A 7327-nucleotide genomic window follows, 5' to 3' on the forward strand; every position below is an offset into this window, starting at 1 on the left:
GGATGCGGAGCGGCTCGAGGAGAAGAAGGGAAGAAGACGCTGCGGAGGAGATGCTGGATGAGAACACCGGAGGAAGAACCAGAAGAACCAGAAGAAGATGAAGGAAGATAGAAGAAAGAAGAAGCATTTAAATAAAGGAATTGTCAAAAACTGTCTCTTGTCATTTTTAACATTTTTGACAGTTTTTTTAATGAAATGGTAGGGGTACTTTTGTACCCCCTCACCATTTCACACAGGGGGGAGGGCCGGGATCTGGGGGTCCCCTTGTTAAAGGGGGCTTTCAGATTCCGATAAGCCCCCCGCCCGCAGACCCCCACAACCACCAGCCAGGGTTGTGGGGATGAGGCCCTTGTCCTCATCAACATGGGAACAAGGTGTTTTGGGGTGCTACCCCAAAGCACCCTCCCAATGTTGAGGGCATGTGGCCTGGTACGGTTCAGGAGGGGGGGTGCTCTCTTGTCCCCCCCTCTTTTCCTGTGGCCTGCCAGGTTGCGTGCTCGGATAAGGGTCTGGTTTGGCTTTTTGGGGGGACCCCACGCCATTTTTTTTTTAATTTTGGCACGGGGTTCCCCTTAATATCCATACCAGACCTGAAGGGTCTGGTATGGAATTTAGGGGGACCCCCACGTCATTTTTTTTTTTTTTTAATTTTGGTTCGGGGTTCCCCTGTGGGGAATTCCCACACCGTTTTTATCAATGAACTTCTATGTGTATTGTCGGACCGGCAATGCAATAGCCGCGAGTAGTTTTAAATGACTTTTTTTCCTTTGAAATGTCATTTTGCTGTCAGACTGTTCTAAACACGGGAAACATGCGCCCCTTTAGAGGCATACTATAGACACCCCCCAGCTACGAAATTTAAAGGGATATTACACTTTTATTGTTTGACTGTAAGCATTAATAAAATCACTGCTCCCGAAAAAACGGCCGTTTTTAAAACTTTTTTTTGCATTGCTCCATGTCCCCTGGGGCAGGACCCAGGTCCCCAAACACTTTTTATGACAATAACTTGCATATAAGCCTTTAAAATTAGCACTTTGGATTTCTCCCATAGACTTTTAAAGGGTGTTCTGTGGCATCCGAATTTGCCGCGATGACCCCAAATTGTTCGCTGTTCGGCGAACTTGCGAACAGCCGATGTTCGAGTCGAACATGAGTTTGACTTGAACTCGAAGCTCATCCCTACAGATCATATTGGTCTCATAAAGAATGATGAAGGGAATCTGGTTACTAAGAATGGAGAGATGGCGAAGGTATTGAATATGTTCTTCTCCTCAGTTCTAACGAGGGAATCAGGGGGCTTCAGTAACCAAAACCACGGTGTTTATCCTCATCACCTGTCATCATCGTTTTTTTGGGTTTATAGTGACAGTGGTAATTTAAAGCAGAATTGGCACAGACATGTAACACATTAAAAGCATGCACATCAACATAACACATTAAAACTGCTATCGACGCACATCAATTCAAGTGCTTTAAGTGTGCATCAACTTATGCTAAATTCAACAGAAATGGGGTGAATCCGGCTTAAACTTCTGCTTCTGGTTTGTCAACAAACATTACAGAGAAGGCTGAGGTACAGGTCAAGCACTGTTTCTGTGTAATGAGCAAAAAAAATAATTAAACAAGACAAGGCTGTTCCCTTGGCCAAGGTAATGTTCGTAAATTAGCTAAATCTGTGTTCATATTGAATACCTAGTATAAACCCTTTTCTCTTACGAATTCAACTCAAACATGGTTAGTTCTTCTAAGTAATTACAGCTTCACCTTATTTAACAACATTCATTTTGCAAGATAACCATCCTTTATTGATAAATCCACCTCTTTTGCCCTCATTACTATGTGATTGCATAAGAACTATACATTTTAAAGCAAATAAACCACTTGCAGTTCTCTGAGGTTCAGTTTACTTGGTAAATCTGAATTGTAAAAACAAAACTTGCGGAGTTTGCTATAATTACCAATCAGATTCTATCAAAAGGATCATCATGAGTACCATTAAGCAATACACTACATATAAAGTGCTGCCTAAAAAAGTGTTCCAAAACTGCTAATGCTCATGCTCTGAATGTAAACAATGCGTTTGACTAAGCTTTAATCAATTTCTGTGCAAATCTGTGAAACTGTAAATAAAGTGTTCCTTGATTCATATTCATACACAGTATACAAGCGTCAAAGCTGCAACAAATACTATACAAAAGTGCAAAGATACAAAAAATGTGCTAAATACAATTGTGCAAAAATAAAAAGTGACTTGTGCTTAATCCTTTCTGTAATCAACACAAAACATTAAAATTATATAAAAGATTCCAATATCAGTCTATTATGCAATAAATCCACTTGTGAATTAAAGTGACTTGTACAATACACTCAGTACTCCCCTCCTATTGTATCACACTCACCAAGACTTTTTGACCTCTTATGTACCATAAGAAGGTCATAAGCGCTTTAAACTTAGGAACTCTCAGCTACTCTGGTTCCAATATGCTTGATTTGCAGAGAACCTTCCCACTTTTGTTCTCCGGGGTGCATGCATGTAAGGGAGGAACAAAGCCACTTACAGGATATGGATGCGTGCATACTACACAAGATATAGCGCATATACAACTTCCTAAGACCATCTGTGTTCCATTGACCGGAAGCGGAAATTACTCTTTTTATTTTTGCACAATTGTATTTTGCAAATGTTTTGTATCTTTGCACTTTTGTATAGTATGTGTTGCAGCTTTGAAGCCTGTGTACTGTGTATGAATATTAATCAAGGAGCACTTTATTCACAGTTTTGCAGACTTGCAAAGAAATTGATTGAAGCTTACTAAAATGCATTGTTTACATGCAGAGCATTTGAGTATTAGCAGTTATGGAGCACCTTCCATTTTTATATGTAGTATTGTATTGCTTAAAGTGGTTGTAAACCCATTTTTTGGACTTCTACCTATAGGTAAGCCTAGAATAAGGCTTACCTATAGGTAGTGGAAATATTTCCTAAACATGCACCGTTTAGGAGGTATGTCACTTGTAGTCCGCCGGAAATTCCAACGGCGCATGCGCAAGGAAGAAACAAAACTAAGTGCAGTTTCTTCCCTAGCTTATGCCGTTAATCGCGGCACCCGTGAGCATGATCACAAAGCCGGAGTCTGCGGCCCGGAAGGAAGAGGGCCAGAAGATGGACGCTGCCCACACAGGGGACATCACTGGATTCTTTTGCAGGTAAGTGGCACATAATGGGCTGGTATGCGATGCTTACTGGCCCATTATGCTTTTCATTTGCAGGCTTCAGCAGCGAGCAAAAGAGGAAGAAAACCCATAAGGGTTTACTTCCTCTTTAATGGTACTCATATGATAATACTTTTGATAGAATCTGATTGGTAATTATAGCAAGTGCCGCACTAATTTTAATTTTTATTTTTGAATAACTACCTTTTTAGGAGTGTAATCAGGGTGCAGCCAGGTACAGAATTATAAATTAAATTCCAATAGCGCAGTCTGTTGAGGAAAAAGAAATCATATCCAGGGGGGATATTATTGAGGCTGGGTTCACACTGGTGCGAACACAGACATTGCATGTAATTCGCACCGCATTGCTGTGCAGATCACATGCGATGTCTGTGCGATGCGAATTCAGTCATACAAACTGTAAGGCTGAAATTGCATCTCATTCGCACCAAAATGGTGCAGGACCCTTTTTTTGGTCCGCGCTGGAATCGGATTGCATGGGTGTGAACACCCATGCGATCCGATTCCTGTACCATTTGACAGTTCGCACTGCGATCTGCAAACCGATCTGGGGATGTCATGCCTGCACGTGACATGCGATGCGGGGACCCATACTGGAATGCGCTGGTTCCCACATTGCATATGTGTGAACCCAGCCTAAGTCTTATAACTCTCTTCAGACTACATTTGAGGACGCACTTATACAGGCACTTTTAACTTGTCCCTGGCACAGGGGACCTACTTGGGTAGGTTTGTTTGTGTAGTGTGAGTGGTCTGAACCACTCCCAGGATTGGTTAAGCATACCACGCCTGGGACCACTTAGAAGCAGAAGCCTTATAGTCCAGTGTAAGTGCAGACCCGAGTGGGGGTGTATCAAACTAAGGTGTGGTTCAGTTTACCAAAGTTCCAGTGTGAGTGCACTTTCATGACAATTTTTGTATTTTCCTGAAAGCTCAAGTGAACCCTGTCAATTTTTTTTTTTTGTTCATAATCTGTGCAGCTTAGAGCCTTAAAATAAGATTTTTTGACTTTCCTTTCTTGGAGTTCAGTACAGAACACAGGTTCCTTCAAGTATTGGGTGGGTTATTTGCTGCCACCTTAAGGTAGGGACACTAGCAAACAAAGTTGTTAGGACAGCCCATACAACCTATCCCACGCCAAACAATCCTCTGTTTTTAGAAATCAGTCGGAGAAAATGGCATATCAGAAGGGAGGATACTTTACTCCAGGAAGATTTTACAGTCAAGTAAAACACCTTATTTCTCAATTGTGCATGGGAAGTCCATAGGCAAAACAACTGAAGAGTGGGCAACACAGAAAACATGCTAACAGGCTCAAACAAGGGAATGAGGTTGCCAACTCAAAAAACAGTTTGAAGCACCAGTCTCCTGATCAACTTTACAAAGGTGTAAAAAGAGGACAAGGTGGCGGCCTTGCAAATCCGTGAAACAGACGCCTGGTGCTGAAAAGTCCAAAAGGCACTGACTGAACGAAACGAGTGAACCTTAACAGGGAAAGAAAGAGTCCTTTTTCGTAAAGGCAAGCCTTAAGGCAGGTATACACTGGCCAAATATAGGCCAGTTCAACAGAAACGGGCTGACATTCAGCCAGTGTATAGCCTGTTCGACAGAGGCTGGCATAACGTTCAGCTTCTTTCGAACGGGCATGCTTGAAAACCAGCAGCCAATCGGCATCTGATCAGCGCTGGCAGCCAACGGCTGGGAACACTGACTGGTGTGTTCTGGGGGGGCTGTTCCCCACAGAACTGTCAACACAATAGCTCAGTGGCTAGATCCCACCTCAAATACAGGGACTGTGATCTTATTTATTTTTATTTATTTACTTGTTACAGGTACTTTTTCATTTCTATCTATTGTTTCACACATTTGTTTGATTATTTTTTTTTCTAAGGCAAGGAGTGGAAGCTGCAATGTCCCCCCACCCTAGGGTTGCCACCTGACCGGCATTCACCCGGACAGTTCGGGTCTGGATTCATGTGTTCGGGTTTCAGACCTCCTGAAACCCGGACACATTATTCAGACCAGACTATGGGGTTGCAGTTGCGTATGCCGAGAGTGTCTGTTACACTCTCTTTCACACTGCCCAAAGCCAGCTCTAACAATTACTCCTCCCCCACACAGATGGGAGAGAAGAAAGGGCTTGATCTGCTCCTCTTCCTTCTGCCCCTACCGCTCTGTGTCTACCAACACTGCAGCAGCCTCAGCTACATCTGGATGAGAGGTGCTGACTGCCAATGGGTGAGTGAGCTCACCATCCATCCATGTCTTTGACTGAAGTCTATCCCCTTCTGAGGCCTTCTCTCTCCTGCCTCTGAGTGAGTACACTAAGGTAAATCAGGGTTCTCAGAGCACCCCTAACATCAGAGTCCTCTCCGTACATCAGAGTTCTCAGTGTTCCCCCTTAGATCAGGGTTTACAGAGCATCCCTTATGTTAGAGCCCCCGGAGTTCTCCCTTACATCAGAGTCTGTAGAGTCACACTGTAAGGGAACTCTGCAAGTTCAGAAGTAAAAGGGGAACTCTTTGGACTCTGATGTAAAGGGGAACTCTTGTGATTAACTTCACTTGATTAGAAATGTTATTTAATTGCAAAATATATGTATAGTTCATGCTATAAAAAAAGATTGCTGTGCACCGCTAAAGTGTTCGGGTTTGACTTGAAGAAAAAGTGACAACCCTACCCCACCCAACACCAATCCCCTGTGGCTCTGATGCCAGCTTCCCTCCTCTGCCTCTCCAATTGCATGGCAGCCACAGCCTAAAAATAGTTATATAATCCCCCCCGCCGCTGCACCCCCCCTTTAGTGCCCCCCCAACAATCCCCTGCGGCCCCTCCATGCAGTGCTGCTGGCCTGTCTTTCCCTCCAACCCCTCCCTCTGTCTGTAGCTGCTGACCAGGAGATCGTTGTTAGGAGGGAGAGCAGGGGCAAGGGGGGCTGGTAAAAAAAAATAAAAATAACTTTACAGCGTAAAATTAAAAAAAAAAATACAATAAAAAAATGTTTTTAAAGCTTCCCCGTGCTTGTGTGCAAAGGCGAACGCACACATCAGGTCGAGAGCAAAAATTCTAGCACCAGACCTCCTATGTGAATCTAAAGTGGTAACCTGTAAAGGTTTTTAAAGCGTCACTTATGGATAATATAATGTACATAGTTTGTCACCATTTCACGGGCGTGCACAATTTTAAAGCCTGACACATTTGGTATCTATTTACTCAACGTAACATCATCTTTTATATTTTACCAAATAATTGGGTATTGTATTGGGGTTATTTACTAAAACTGGAAAGTACAAAATCTGGTGCAACTCTGCATAGACACCAATCAGCTTCCAGGTTTTATTGCCAAAACTTCAGTGAACAAGCTGAAATAGAAATAGAAACTGATTGGCCAACATGCACAGCTGCTGCACCAGGTTCTGTGTGCACCAGTTTTAGTAAATCTACCCCATTGTGTTTTTGTCGATTTAAATTTAAAGTGTATTTTTTCCAAAAAAAATAGCTTTTGAAAAAACGCTGCACAGATACTGCTGTAGCAAGGTCTCCGTGTTCCTTCAGTCTAATGAGAACCCTTCAGGGCCAGAGATAGCTGATATCCTTCTGTATGTAGTGGGTTGTGAGGCATAGTGGGTGCAAGGTGGATAAAGTTATTGAGCGCCAAAATGCAAAAGAGATATTTATTTCTCTTACAAACTTTTTGGGGGAAAGAGGGTTAGGGCCAGGACACCCTTGAGAGGTTGCCAGTTCAATTAGCAGACTCCGAGACTTCAATAGGAGGACAGCTGTGCAGGGAAAGACCTCCAGCAAGAAGCCACATCTGCACATGCAGGAATGCTGTCTCCTATGGCAACAGTCTTTAACAGTTCCTAACACAAAGCGTAACAGTTCTCTCACCTTCACTACAACTTCTCCTTGTAGTTTTTCAGCCCACTGAGCTCCCAGGCTCTCACTAGACCCTCTGATTCACTGCCACTGAATCCTTTGAGCTCCTCCAATCTTCATGGTGGTATCTTCCTCAAACGTCACCCCTGCCTCTCTGCTGGGTCCCTAGCTTGGCACTCCCGATACTTCTCAAGCTTCATCCCCGCTGGCC

The sequence above is a fragment of the Aquarana catesbeiana genome, linkage group LG05 (assembly GCF_042186555.1).
Source record: "Aquarana catesbeiana isolate 2022-GZ linkage group LG05, ASM4218655v1, whole genome shotgun sequence".
Lineage (NCBI taxonomy): Eukaryota > Metazoa > Chordata > Amphibia > Anura > Ranidae > Aquarana > Aquarana catesbeiana.